At 33.6% G+C, this 16,126-nt stretch overlaps 1 protein-coding gene across 1 annotated transcript in view; it reads right to left on the bottom strand.

Moving 5' to 3' along the window:
• Positions 1-13,049, bottom strand: part of shakB (Innexin family member shaking B) — a 1,117,028-nt gene extending 1,103,979 nt beyond the window's left edge. The window contains exon 1 of the mRNA XM_073975227.1: positions 11,676-13,049. The gene's annotated coding sequence lies outside the window, so the exon portion shown is untranslated. The remainder of the gene's footprint in view (positions 1-11,675) is intronic.
• Between the last annotated feature and the right edge of the window lie 3,077 nt (positions 13,050-16,126).

The following is a 16,126-nucleotide window of genomic DNA, read 5'->3' as shown; positions in this document are numbered from 1 at the left end:
ATGAATGATTTTCTATTTTGTGGCCATTTTTTGGGTTATACTTTAGGTCAGACTTTATTCGGGAAGATAATGTGGAATATAAAACTGTGTGATTCATTCTGGTAAATATTGGAGGTAATCTGATTTGATGGTGACCCTATGTTCCACCTAGGAACCTGGATATTAATTAAGATATGGCAATAAAGCACACGCTACAACCTAAGGAAAATATGAGGCTTTGAAGAAAGCCCTCAACTTCAGCTTTCTTAACATTCGACGCACTATCCTTTTATGCAATGATAAATATAACCGTTCCAGGCAATTTAAAATTGATTTAGCGAAATCCGCCTCTCCGGCTACTGGGCGCTAAAACTCTGGGGAGTAACCGATTTGGTTGAATCCAGTTTTCGATATAAACACCATTTGAGTTACCATTAAACTGCAAAGGCTTAAATTAGCTTAACAAAATTAAAGCGAAGCATAGTGGGTGCAAAACTGAGGATAGTCCCAATAAACATTGTTCTGTATCAATAATTTTCCGAAAGTAGTCTTTTCGAAATATAGAAATATCTCCGAAATTGAAGTATTTCAAATCAAACTGTAAACTTCATACTTATTAAAAAATATTATTACTCAAAAATTAAAAATATACTGTAAATTCAATCCTTGTTCATACATATGATAACACTATGCAACACTGAAAATGCAAACAACTTCTAGTATGCATTTTTTGAAAGTACATATTTAGACTACAAAAACACTAGTAGGGTTTCGTCCTGTCAGATCCAGTTCGGATTTTATGGCCTCATCTAAACCGGGCTAAATCTACACTTTTTTGCATTTATCAGGCCTTTATATCAAAAACGAATGGCAATTTGGCCTTGCAGTCTTTAGCAATATTGTAGCCCTAAACTTGTAGAACTTATCTTAAAAAAAACAACATAAGAAAAACTCCATCTAGGGCATCAAAATCTATAAAGAATAGACAATTTTACATAATTGCTAAAATTCTGGTCAGTATCGGCTAAACTGTTGGGAGTTGAACCAAGTAACCTTTTGCAAAATCTTCCAAATAAAGTTCTCAACAATTCATTAGAACATTCTGAAACTCTAAAATGCCTACTTCATGTTGTTTCAGCGGTATTTTGCATCATATCTTTTACAAAACGTATTTCTAACACAGTTCACACCAACAGTTTATTCTCGCATTTCGGATTTCACAACAATATTTGACATTTTTATTAAATCTTCGTTGAAAAATGTACAGAAAACAACGGCATAGAGGTATTTTACAACAATGACATGTTCTGAAGAGTTGTGTACTACATTCCAGGGAATATATTTTCAAAAGAAAATATTCAGAAAATTAACGGTTTTGGAGATACGGTGCGAAATGTATAAAAATTTTGGCATTTTTGAATATATTTTGGAATTTGAGGCAATAAATGTAGTTTTTCGAGTTCATTATTTCTCCAAATATTTTATTCTTGTCCTTATCTACAAATTTGCTTCAGAGGTCAGAAGACCTCTGACACAACAAAACCCAACTAGGGTTTCTTGTCGTTTGGTTCTGTACCTTTAAAAAATCCTCAGTTCGAATTGTTTGCACAAGATCACCTTAAAAATGTTGCACAGTGTATTTGTACACCCCAACCCGAGAAAAACTTTATCAAGAAATTTGACCTTGCAGATGAAGATTGGTGGATATTATGTTTTCACAATTATTGTTCTTTAAGACAAGAATATGGTTAATCAAATATGACTCAAAAAATTGCATACAGTTTATGTAGTTGATTCAGGACCCTTTTCTGAAGATATTCCCGGTGGCAGAATTTCAGCCAAAGTTGCACAATTTTGTAGAAGTCTAATGTATAATACTATCATTTTGTAACAAAAATATCTTAGGTTGTATCCTATATAAGGATTTTTTTCCCATGTAACAAACATTTTGAAAAAATCTTATCTTAAAACAGAAAGTACACACCGCCACCATTCCACTGAATATCATATCTACGTATTTGATTATTACCAAAGTCTAATGAATTGCGTTGAAATTCGGCTCTAAGTTTTAATCTTTTTTAGTATTTTTTATTTTATCTTCGACATTTTGAATATTTTTGAAAACAAATTACATATCCCTAAAACAGAAATGTTCTTTCTTCAAGTTAAATTATAATACTCGCGTTATTAAAAGTGCAGAAATCGAATTTTTGCCTAAAAACCTGTCTAAATTACCTATAGTGCGGTGGCTCTCCGGCAAATCAAGTAGTATTCGATTAGTGTTAATATTTTTCTTTAGCTATACAAATTAGTCTTATGTGAAACAATTCTTTAATTATTCTTTGAAATTCCCTACAATGCACAGTGCGAAATATGGAAACTATAGTGGAACTTTTCTCAAAAATTAAAGTGCATAGAACTAATGAGATTCTTGTTGAATTCTATTGCTAATAGCTATATTACATTACGTGTATTTCATGTAGATGTAAAAAAATGCAAAACATACACATGAAATGCACGTAATGTAAAATAGCTATAAGCAGGGACGTACGCAGGATTTCATTTCGGGGGGGCCCAACTTGACCAAAAATCAAGAAATTAAAAAATTTTGTGTAGCGTCACATAAAGCTATTTTAAATGGTTTTTAGTTGATTTTATATGAAATATTGACACAAAGTATATAATTTCAATAGAGAGAGTTTACAATATTATATATAAGTTTGAAATTTGGAACAGAGTAAAATGCAGCATATCATAATACGTCCAGTATAGTCCCCATACGAAAGTTCCGCCTGGTATTTTAAAGTTTTTAAACAAATTCTCCAACAGAATTGACGCAATAACTAAAAAATCTTTCAAATGAATATTACACATGTGAGTTTACGTTTTGGTGTATCCCAGATTTTTTAACCACAGTAGCCCTTATTTGGCATTTTCGATTCCATTTCAAAGATTTACAGTATTTCTTATTCTTCAAAGTATGTACATATCAATATATCACACATTAACTTCAGTCCAATTAAAAAAGTTTTGTGTTACTTTTTGCCTTATTAAGTTATCAATTCGACACATTTTACCGCGGGGACTGATGCTGATAAGAAGATCTATCTAAAAAACCTATTAATAGTATTTGTATACCATTAATTAATTGAAATAAATAACTCCATAAAAAGAATAACTCGAATCCCAGAGTGCAGATTAGCCTTGTACCGAACATTTCCAATAAAACATTGCCAGCTATTGTAAGAAAATAATATTCTTTTATGTCATAATAAAATATAATTTAAAAAAATTAAGTTTCAGTGTTTTATTTAGGAATGCACTTAAAACCAGGAAATAATTTGTCGCTTAGCCTCAATAAATATATTCTTTCTCATGATGGAATCTCTCAAATAAAACGATTGCCGTTTAATTTTGCCACCATTTATAATTTAAATTCAAGCGCTTTATTTGAGAGATTCCATCATGAGAAAGAATATATTTATTGAGGCTAAGCCATAAATTATTTCCTAGTTTTAAGTGCATTCCTAAATAAAACACTGAAACTTATTTTTTTTTAAATTATATTTAAAAAAAATTGAAGAATAAGAAAACTTTTTAGTAAAAAAATTTTTTTGATCACTGAGTACAAAATTATAGTCAATTTAGGCCGAAAATTTAAATAAACCTGGACTTATGTCCATAATTTTTGGTGGGGAAGTTTATGTACCATTGGGGACTCCAAATACCAAGTTACAGCCAATTCTGGCTAAAATGAAGATAAAATCCTTAAAACTCTTGAAATTGGGAGGTACCACTATATGGGGGCTATATCAAAACTTATACCTATGTCAACAATTTTTGGTGGAGAAGGTTCTGTAACATTGGGGACTCCAAATGCCAAGTTACAGCCAATTCGGCCTCAAAATGAAGATAAAATCGTCATAATACTTGAAATCAGGTGGTACCGCTATAAGGGGGCTATACCACAACCTGGACCTATGTTCACAATTTTTGGTGGGGAAATGTCTGTATCATTGGAAATGCCAAATGACAGCTAATTCGGGCAAAAATGAAGAAAAAATCCTCAAAACCTGAAATCGGGTGGTACCACTATATGGGGGCTGTAGGAAAAATTGGGCCCATATTCACGTATTGTCATCCAAATCTGAAAAGTGTGCAAAGTTTCAGTTCGATATGTCAACTGCAACTGTGTGGAAAATTAGTTACCAGAGTTGAAATGCAAGTTAAATAAAACATCGTTAAAACACTATAAAATGGACCAATATTGGTTTTGATTCCATATTCATGTATTGTCATCTAAATCTGAAAAGTATGCAAAGTTTCAGTTTGATTGGTCAACTGCTAATTTGATTTGAACTAAACGGACCAAAACAAGTTAAATAAAACACTGTAAAAACACGAAAACTTTATTATTTTACCAGAAGTTATAGAGTCCATGCAACTGAAAAATTCAGAAAATTACATTTATGGTCTGTTCCAGTACTGCAAGAATCTACTCATTTTCAGTAGTGAAAATTTTTATATTCTTGAAGGTGCTGGAACAGGCATTTAGAACAGAAAACATTTTTATCAGGAGGAGTTAGAGCTTATTTCACTTCTGTCGGCACCAACTTATGAAAATTCACAACCTTTGTTTTCTCGAAAACAAGTAAAAAAGTATCAGTCTTAAAAGTTAGACTTTAATCTATAGACAGATCGAATACGGGCTTCACAACCAATATCTATGTCCTAAAAATTGTGAAGTCAGGGAGTTTCAGAATTTCGTTGTCTTTTTAGGACGTATACACTTTCCGACAAAAATCTCGAAACATTTGGGTATAAAACGTCACGATTGTGAGCGTTGCGAATAAATGTTTATGTTGTAATCATAAATTTGACTTCGATAAGAGCGCAAAAGTTTTGCACTTTTGTGGAGAAGATACCTGCAAGAATGGTCCATTTTGGAAGTGGACCAAACTTTGGAAGTCATTCCTTTTGATAGTTATCGTGTTAGTCCGTCATTTTAGTTGGTCATGCTAAGATTTAGAGCTTTTGAACCGTTATGTCAGGAAGCATCGACTTACCCACGAAAAATAGAATATCGCTGCAAACAAGACCACGAGGAGTAGCATTGGCAAAAATGTCCAATGGATTTTCGAACAGCCCTTATATTGCACTTATTTTGAAATTTTGTGAGGGAAGTATCCGAAGATGTTGTCCCATATAGACCCTCTCAGTAAGTGTTATACATATGTATATCCGGAAGTAATTTTAGGATGTTCAAAGTTTCGGTGAAATGGGATATTGAAATTTTGTATGGGAGGTCCCTGAAGGAGTGAACCGATATAATCCATATTCGAACCTAATCTTTGTCTCGAAGAAATCGATTTGGACCTTCGACAAAGGTAGACTTAATGTTCGGTTGATCCGTTCGAGAGTTATCATACGCTCGAGCCAGACAAACGAAAGAACTGGGCTAAATCGACACTAAATTATTTGAAGCGGATTTTGTCGAAACATATGAGAAATCAAAGGCCATTATTTCGACGAGGTACATTTTTATCGTTAGCCTAAAGCCCGAAATTAAAGCAGATTTTAATAACATTTAACCAATGTTTGAGCATTAATTTTGTTTGCGGTAGTTTTCAGCTACAACTTTGTTAATGATAGGAAAAAATTCTGGTGGGTATGCTACTTATAGCAGATATTAGCACTTTATGACGCACAACAATATATTTTTCTCCATAAAATAAATAATAAAAAATTAAGGCAGTAAAACAATTTTCTTATTAGTTTTAGAGATATGCTCCACGGAAAACACTTGATATATCGTACATTTTATCCAGTAAACATGTCATTTCATGCACTTCCAATCCGCACAATACTAAACACGTAATTTTTTTAATACAGAATGAGCTTAAATCCTCAAGACCTTTATATTTATTATAGAATTCCTCGACCCTTTATTATTTGATGAAATTACATGAGAAAAAGAAGTAATACAGATTTCAATGGAAGTTTTCTCAAAAAGAGTATTCAAAAATTTTAAATATTTCTTAGACAACTTGTTCATAAAGTAAATTTTTAGTACATGACATTCAGAACAATCTAAGTTTTCATTTGAAAATTCCAAAAGTAAAAAATTATTTTAGTGAAAAGTAGTAGTTTAAGTTCGAAGATAAGTCATATCGGTCCACACCTTCAGGTACCTCCCCCACAAAAGTTCAAAAATGTTTGGAAAAATTGTGCTCACGATAATTCTAGATGAGAGTGACCGATTTGGTCCATGCTTTACACATCTTAAAATATCTACCAGATATAGATCAGGTTCGAATATGGACTATATTTGTCCACTACTTCGCGTACCTCCCACACAAAATTTTGGATAAATTCACTTTAAGACCTGCTCTCGAATAATTTTTATTTGTTACATTCGCTGCCTCAGTTACGGCAGTAAAAGTTTTTTAAGGGGCAAGTCCATACTTCTTGAGAAAACAGCCCGAAAGTTGTAAAAAAACCCCTATGGCACCATATGTAGTGACTGGAGGGGTCGAACCGAATATATTACCGAATATAGCTATATTATATTTTTCGCAGGCTAGTGTGATAAAAAAGCCCTATCTATCGATATCCCCGCAAATTTTTGAGCTTTAATCCTATCCATACTTTTGTCGATGCATACGGCCAAAATTTTGAAAACCCCCTGAAGGTATTTCAATCCACACAGGCTGAGGATATATCTCTGTCGGCAAAGCCGACTGATACTTTTTTACTTGTTTAAAGTCAACTAAATTTTTTGTTTTTATAATCTTTGGAGGTTTTTAAATGTGGTGTCGAGAGTTGCAGAATAAATCGCACATTTGCAGATGTAGGATATTTTTCTTTGGGCACACCAAAAAATAGGTGCGTAATATTCATATATCTGTATTTTTAAATATTTGATAGAAGAACTGGTATTAGACGTCAATATTGGTTTCGTTTATCCAAAATGAGTTCACAAATACTATGATATATTGCTGTTTATAATTTGAAGACTACTCTTGCTAATTTCATTCACATTATATAGGAAAAAGTGGTCAAATCTGAGCAGTTTTCTCAGGGCATCGTAAAGTAACTAAAGCATTTGCGGAACCGTATAATAGGATAAACATATCTCCAGTCGAAACGTTCAATTTGTAAAATGTATGTAGATTAGTCCGGGGCGATTTGTATGGAAGGACAAAACCTTAATGCTTAAACCATTATAACTTAGCCATTTGTAAACCGATATAAAATAATAATAACTAGTTCGAAAGATATTATTCGCCCCTTTAAAATTAAGAAGGATCAATAGAAATCCGTTGTGAAAAAAGAAGATATGTCCGTTTAAATTTGAAAATGTAAGAAACCCAGATTTTCATTACTTTTGCCGTTATAAAAAATTAAACAAAATGACCCAAACAAACTACAGGCATTGTCGTTGTCCATGGATCTCAACACGATAGAATTTTGCATCAGAACGCTTGAATATTTTTCTGGTCAACATTTGTAGCACAGGGGGGTGAAAAAAAAATCAACATAGGTATAGTCCCCATAGGGCGAAACCCCCTGATTTCTGGTATTTTGGAGGTCATGACCACATCTTCCAATTAAATTGGCAAAAACTTGGCTATCGGTACTGCCTAGTGTTAGAAAACCTTCTTGCAAAAATTGTTTGAAATGGGTCCATATAATGGTACCACCAGATTTTCGGAATTTTGAAGGTTTTATAAAAATTATTAATTCGAAATGGCCGAAAGGCTAACTCCAAAAAATTTTCGATTAATGTAGGTCCACCCTTTGATGTTGTCCCCATAAATCGGGACCGCTCAATATTCGGTATTTTTAGTGTTCTAGCCGTAATAATCAATCAAAATGGCTGAATTTTCGAAATTTTACATTGAGAACCACATTTTGACGTATCCTTCATATAACTCAATCGCACAATATCTCTACTGTATATTTAAAAATCTGAAATGTATCACCAGCACATTTGAAAAAATTACAGAAATACCCTGAAAGGCATCCTTAGTGTTTTGGGAACAAGTTCCAAAGATGCGGAAGGATGCAGCTGATATTTTGAAAATAGATTCTTTACTGATCTTAAAAAAAAATCGTGAGGGGAAAAGAGGGGGAACATAACTAAAACTCTACATGAAATTTAATTATACTGAACAAATGACATTACAAAAGTCCTTTAGTGAACACACGTATTCAATAATGAATCTAAAAAAATTACAAACACAAAACTGCATAAAAGTTAAGTTAATGCATTGTTTTTTAATATACGAATTAAGTTTGGTCAGTATTGAGTTCATTTAGTTTGATATTAATATTTCGCTAACACCTTACTTTTGCAACGAATTAATCTCGAAATCCAAGCTCTTAAATGTTCTCTTTTTGATGCTATTCTCAAAGAGTACAGTAAGAAATAATCCAATACAATTTTTTTAGAGAAATTCAATATGTTAGAAGTTGATATAAACATATTTGGTACCAAAAATTGGACTTTCATGTTTTTAATTTTGGCCAAAGACAGCGACCACTGTGGGGCGGTTAGGGCCAAAGCAATGATCTATGCTCTGAATTGTTTCATTAGAAAATTTTCTAGTCAATGAATACAAATTTTCAACTAAACCAAACTCGGTTGGCAATACACGGTGTGCCTTAACCAAATTTAAATGGAAGGTGTTTTCCCCATGGGAAGTTTTTCTGAAACTACAGTGCTCATAGATGAGAAATATCAAGAAACAAAAAAAAAAAAATCGCCGGAGGGATTTTCAAATAAATATCGATTTAAGTTCACATTTTTAGGGGTTCTTTAGGTTTTCACGATTTTGCTTGGAAACCGCGAGTCCTATGTAAATGGGCCTAAAGAAAATGTTGTAGCTGCGAAAATTCTCCACATGATTGACCTTTATGATATTTTCGTAGGTTTTACCGTTTTTGAGATAAAGAACTTCAAATTGAGACAATGCACGGACTGTATCGCCTCCTTATAAAACAATATCTGAAACAGCAATGTTCATAGATAAGAAAAATAAAAAAGCAGAAAAAATCGCCGGAGGGATTTTTAAATAAATCACGATAAAAATTCACAATTTTAGGGTTTTTTAGGTTTTCACGATTGTGCTTGGAAACCGCAAGTTGTATCGAAATGAGTCTAAAGAAAATGTTGTAGTTGTGAAAATTCTCTACAAGACTGACTTTCAGGTTTTTTCGTAGGTTTTACCATTTTTGAGATATTGAGGTTCAATTCAAATTTTTAGGCTTTTATCTTAAGTCTTCAAGATTTTGCTTGGAAACCGCAAGTCATATCAAAATGGGACTAAAGAAAATTTTGAAGCTGTGAAAAATCTCTAGGCCAGTTTACATAGGAGTCGCGGTTTAAAAGCAAAATCGTGAAAACTTAAAGAATCCCTAATGCCGGGCATACACTATGGGCATGCACGACAGCATTTGTAATAGTATTAGTAAATTTTGAAGTTTTTGTCAATGTATTTGGGAGTAGTTTTGGCAGGATTGAAATCAAAATAGTTTTGATTTTGTAAATGAACCCCTTTCAATCCGATGAATTTTGTTTATTTTCCAAGTAACCAACAAATAATTTTTGAAAACAACAAATATTATTTGTGAGGAAATTAAAAATTTGGAAAACTTCAACCCAAAATCGAATTCTGGAGGAAAATTCATCATTTTTGCAATATGGATTGAAGGAATGCCACACACTATTCAATCACACACTTACACAAGGGTTCATCGGTTGCTGTCCTGCATGCCCATAGTGTATGCCCGGCATAAAAATGTGAAGTTAAATCGCGATTTATTTGAAAATCCCTCCGGCGATTTTTTTGTTTCTTGATATTTCTCATCTATGAGCACTGTAGGTTCAGAATCTGCAAAAATTTCCATGTGTAAGCACCTTCCATTTAAAATTGATTAAGGCGCACCGTGAATAATTACCTAACACCATTTAAACATGTCAAATGGGGGACCCCCCCTCACATTGGGGCTCTAGCAAAACGAGAAAATACGCTGCTAATATTTCGCAAAGCGGTTTTCTACCTACGGAGAACATAAAATGCCAAGATAGAACCCAAATATAGAATAGAACTTGGAACCTTTAAAACATGTTACATCGGGGGGTACCGCTCAATGGGGACACTACCAAAACGCGAACAGATATTGACAATATTTTGTACAGATGTTCTCCATCCACCGAAACCCCAGTATACCAATTTGCAGCAAAATCTGTTGAAAAATTAAATTAACGTGGGGACTATAGGAAACCCATGTGGCCCATATTTATTCACATACGACCCTCAACTATAAGAAACATTTTTGGAACATTTTAGTAACCTAAGTCCTTTACATTAATGTTATGACTAAAGGTCCCCTCTCATTAGTCAGTCTGACTGCCAGCATTTTTTTTTTTTTTTTGAAATTTTGAGAATGTATGTTGAGTTTTCCAAGACTGATGAAAATCAAAATAGTTTTGATTTCAAAATGAACCCCCATCAGTCTGGGTAAATTGTGTTTATTTTCAAATTGTCAATAAATAATTTTGAAAAACAGAAAATAATGTTGGTGTTGGAACACAAAAAACATAGAATTCATTCATTTTTGGAGGAGAAATTCCAGATTTTTAGACTTGACTGATGGTTCGTGCTACACACTTGTCAGTCACACATACAGAAAGGGTTCATCGGACTGACGGCCCAGACTGATAAATGAGTGGGGGCCTTAAAGTTCCACTAAAGTGCCCATATTTCGCACTGTGAAACGCCTAAAAAAATATATTGGTTTGTTCCAGGACTGCAAGAATCCACTAATTTTTACTATTTTCTTCTTGGTCAAAATACACAGAAAACCAGTTTCAATATGATTCTTTAGAAAAAAAAAACAAAGTTGGTAATGCATCTAACGACTTAAGTTTGTTTGTTTTAAATTCTATGCAAAAGTATTTGAATTAGTTTTGGAGAATAGTTGCAGTATTTTTTTTTTCTCAACACACACTCTCCTCGTTCACATGCTTTGCAAAGATAACACAAGGAAAAGAAAGAATAAAACTTTGCCATTTGTTGTGTTTTATAATGGCAATTGGAGGAAACTTCGAAACAAACAAAAAGACAAAAGGAAATACAAATGAAATCACTTTAGTTGCTCTTGGCGTGCTTATTGTGTTTTTGTTGCAGTTTGCTATTTTCTGGGTAGGATGATTATAGAGAATTGAGTTTACGCAAATTTTATATTTGTTTTAATTTTTTTCCGTTTTTGCACTAAATTGAATTTTTTTAGTTGCGTTAACGGTTTTTTTGATTTTCTCTTTATTTTATTTTTTCCCATTTGTTTCTAACGATTTAAAACTTAAAACTCCTCTGTGAGGAGGAGTAGTTTTTGTGGTTTTCACTGTTTGATGCACTAATTTGTAATTAGACAACGCGCACACAATTATAGCGACGAACGACACACTTCAAATGAATTTGTTGACAATTTCTTTTTGCAATATTGGCAAACAAAACACTCACACACAGTCAGGAATAAAATCCCCAGATATATTATCGTCATTATCGTTAACTGTCGTTGGCGTTATGGTGATTTGAATGCAACTTCAAATACGGTATGCAACATTAGCCGAAAACCCAAAAAAAGGGAGATTGCACTATTTTGCATGGGAAAATTCAAAACACACTCACACAATTTCCTGTTGTAATTTGGCCAACGACGACCACCACCACGAATCGGATGGTATCGAGGATAACATGATGGCCCTAAATGGTGCTTGACCAAATTCTGAAGAGTTGCGGAAGTTCAATGATCAGCAGCTTAGAATAATTTCTAATTTTGTTTTGGCAAATGGAATTGATTTCTTTCTATTTGAAAACTAATTTGAAGTGAAATTTTTATTGATTTTTTTTTTTGTAATGGAAATCAAAAATGTTGCTGAGTATTTTGTTTATTTGTTGAAACAATTTTTTGTTTGTTTGAATGTTATGTGATTTTTTGTTTGTTTTTTTCTCATAAGTAAGCAAGTATTTGTTGTACTATTTATGTATATATTTTGTGGTTATTTCCGTATTCCGTTTATAAACGCGTGTGCGAGCACGCGGAAAAACAAAAGTAAACTGTTCCACTGCTGCACATCGAACTATTCCTTACTTGGATTCTTCGTTGTTGTCGCCGTTGCTGCTAATGCTGCTGCTGCTGTTGGTGGTGGTGTTGCTGTCGGTGATGTTGCTGCTGCTGCTGCTATCGTTGCCATTCTCACAGTCATGATTATTGTTGCACTCATCATCATTGTCACGACTATTTTCATTATGTTGATCTGGTGGTATACAAGCAACTTCGTTGTCGTAGTCGTTATTGTCGTCGTCGTTGCTGTAGACGTTGTTGCCTTCGTCATAATCATCAACATCTTCTCCATATAAGAGTATTTGTTTTGTTCAACATTTCTGGCCACTGTGTTGTGTTTCTTTCCAGTTCAAATGCCTTTACACAAGGGGCACAAATGCCACAACGACCGACTTATTTCTCATCATCATCATCACCATCGCCATCACAGCGATTTTCTTCTCACACACAAACAACACAGAGATACGCACAATTGCACTAACGCATTCGACATAATACCGTTACACCAGAAAAAGAAACACACTAGCACTACAATTCTTTTTTAACTTCAGTGTAGGGTTTTAACACTCTTTTGCAATACACCTTTGCTTGTTTTCCAAATGTATGGGTGATCTATGTATGGGTGTGTGTGTTTGAGAGTGCGTGTGATATATGTATGTATGATTTTTCCTTTTCTTGTTGTTATTTAGTCGCTTTTCACGTTTTAACACGCACAAGACTCACAATCTACATTCACATTCAATCACTCGCGCGCTCAGTACTACCTTCAATCTTCTCATAACATAAAACACAAGAAGAAAAATGGGCAGAAATCAAAGAAAAACACACTTTACTTTTTCATGCCTTGCTTTTTTCTTTCTTCTTCAACTAAGAATTATTACCACGGAGCTGTATTCCATACGACGACAAGTAGCAGTGAAACGCCGCACACGAATGCTGTACGTTATACCGACAATACTGGCACCAAGTGCTGCCTGGTGGCTTTTTTTCCTTCTAACCGGAATTCGCACACATTCGTCGCACTCTCACACTCATTGGTGGAGACCCAGAGTCAGAGTCAGTCAGATTCGCAATAGTTCACACACAAATATCTTTGTATTGAGTAAGGCACACAACAACGACGACGACGACGAATGGCAAAACTTTCATCACAGCCACTCTCAAAAGCATTGGCAAATTTTCACAGAGAGTCTTAACACGGCGTGCCAAATCAAATCAAAATGACTCTATTTTTCTCAGCTCATCATAGCTCATCGTTTCTCGCACTTTTCCCATGATTACCGGAAAAAATCTACAACGCGTGAGTGTATATTTTGGAGAGGAAAATCGACATACTTCAATGGAGAAAATGTTTTATGTGTCGGCATTTGCGGCTTTAGCAGACAAAAACGTGCTACAGCAATTTACAGTTGCGTTGAGGTAGAAAATGAGTAAAAGTCACTTTTAAAAGCTTTCTTCCGTTTGACGTATTTTGGTGTTATGTTACTTACACCTGTTTGCCTAACAGAGGAATGAAATGGAATTGAAATGTTAAAGAAATATGCAGTCTGTTAAAAATTACTATTTCAATTACCAACTATTTTGGAGTGATAACATTTTGTATTCATATCCAATATATAGTTTCCATAGGATATTAGCACATTTTTTTAATTTCAGAGTAAAATTTTAAACAGTTTTAAATTTGTCAAGAAGTATGTAAATAACACTGTGCAACAAAATGGAGCTCAAAGTCTGGGGGGTGGAAAATTCCTATTGGAGATGAAAGCCCTTGGTGAGTATATACAGAACCCCGAAGGACAGATTCGCCGTGAGTCGAACTTTCGAGATATGGCGTGATGAATATTTTGCTGGAGACCCTAAAAGCCATCTGGAATGAGCGTTATATCTTTGTTCGCTGTTGTTTAAGCTTATATTTAAGATGGCATGTCTTCAGTCAAATCAAATGATGATTTTTTTCGTAGAACATTTCGACCTTCTAACATGCTTCCTTCAATGTCCTTTTCGTCCTTTATTTCAAGAACCGCAATAAAAGTGGCACAAGATGAAATTTTTCAGCTTCGGAATATTCTACAAAAATGTCACTCGGAAGATTTTAGGTACGGTTGCCAAAGACATAAAATCGATAAAATCATATTTAAGCGGTCGTTTTTCACTTTTACCCGAATTTTGCTAAATATTAGCAACATATTTTGTCGTTTTGCTATAGCCCCAATATGAGGGGGTACCCCATTTTGGGATATTTAAATGGTGTTAGGTAATTATTGCCAACCGAGTTTGGTTTACTTTAAAATTTGTCTTCATTGAGTAGAAAATATTCCAAAAAGAATTTAGAGCATAGATCCTTTCTTTGGCCTCTCCCCCCAAGGATCCACATACGTTAGTAAATAAAAAAAAAATTGAGATTTTTTTATTTTTAGTATAGTGTCATTGATATGACATAAACTTTACAAATTGAACGTTTCGACTGAGGATATGTTTATCTTATTACACGGTACTGCAATTGAGTATATCACTTAAAAGCATCTAGTGCAACTATGCTTTGTTTTAGGTACTTAACGATGTCCTGAGAAAACTGCTCAAATTTGACCATTTTTTCTATAAAATGTGAATGAAATTCGCAAGAATAGTCATAAAACAATTAAAAGCTACATTTCTTAGTATTGGTGAACCCATTTTGGGATAAACGAACCCAACATTGACGTCTAATGCCGGTTCTTCTATCAAATTTTCAAAAATATAGATATATGAATATTCCAATGTCTTTCTTAAAAAGTCGCATATCTCGCAAACTTGCGCGAACCTGCAGCTAATTTTTGGTTTGTCTATAGAAAAATATCCTACATCCCAGAAAATGTGCGATTTATTCTGCAATTCACGACAATACATTAAGAAAACCTCCAAAACTTATAAAAACAAATAATTTAGTAGACTTTCAAAAAAGCACATTTTTTGGGGAACGAATAGCAACCAAACTAAATTAGATATTACAAATCTATAAACGCCAAATAATCAACAAATTGTCGAGAATTATATCAGCAGCAAAAACTATAGGCAACTAATGTACAATTAGTTTGTATCACTTTATTACTTAAGCAAAGCTAGAAGCAATTTTTTAAGAAAATAAATATTGTAAAACAAAAGTACAACTTTAAAGTGCATTTCTAGTTGTTTCGCGGGATAAATCGCAAAACTGAATATGAGGCATTAGTCATGGGATACTTAGCAATAAAATTTAACAAGAATCTCATTAGTTTTATGTACTTTAATTTTTGAGTAAGTTCCACTTCTTCTTCTTTATTTGCTAATTCGTTTTCCGAATGTTAGCGACCAATACAATACAAATATTTTTTATAAATACATATGGATACAATATTTGTAATATTTTTGTTTATATATTGCTTAGTATATCTGCAAACGCCTCTCTATCTCTAGCCTTAAACAATAGGGTTGTAATGTCTCGGATGCCAGTCCATTCTGTGATGTTATCGATCCATGTTGTCTCCTTTCTACCTCTAGCAGGCCTTCCTTCTATCCTTGTGCGGATTACAATTTGCAGTAATTTATATTTTTGATTTCGCATAATATGTCCCAAATACGCTGTCTTTCGTCTTTTTATAACTGAGATAAGTTCTCTTTAGCAGTGCATCCTTCTTAGAACATCGGCATTTGTCACATGGGCTGTCCAAGGAATTTTCAGAACTCTCCTATAAATCCACATTTTAAAAGCTTCAAGTCTTTTTATATCAGAAGTATTTATGGTACATACTTCCATTGCGTACAATAGCACTGACCAGACATAGGTTTTGATAAAACGAATCTTTGTTTCAAGATTAATGTCATGACTCGTAAACACTCGTGTGTATTTTGAAAATGCTTCTCTGGCCAGTTCAATTCTGCATCGTATTTCTTTTGAACAGTCCCACTGTTCAGTTATTGTAATTCCTAGATATTTGAAACTTTTAACCCTCTCCACATTGGTGTTGTGAATTTTCAATGTTGCATTATTGTGGCCATT

The sequence above is a fragment of the Musca autumnalis genome, unplaced genomic scaffold (genome assembly GCF_047663935.1).
Source record: "Musca autumnalis isolate F117 unplaced genomic scaffold, ASM4766393v1 scaffold_3, whole genome shotgun sequence".
Lineage (NCBI taxonomy): Eukaryota > Metazoa > Arthropoda > Insecta > Diptera > Muscidae > Musca > Musca autumnalis.
This window is presented reverse-complemented; position numbering and strand designations above follow the sequence as displayed.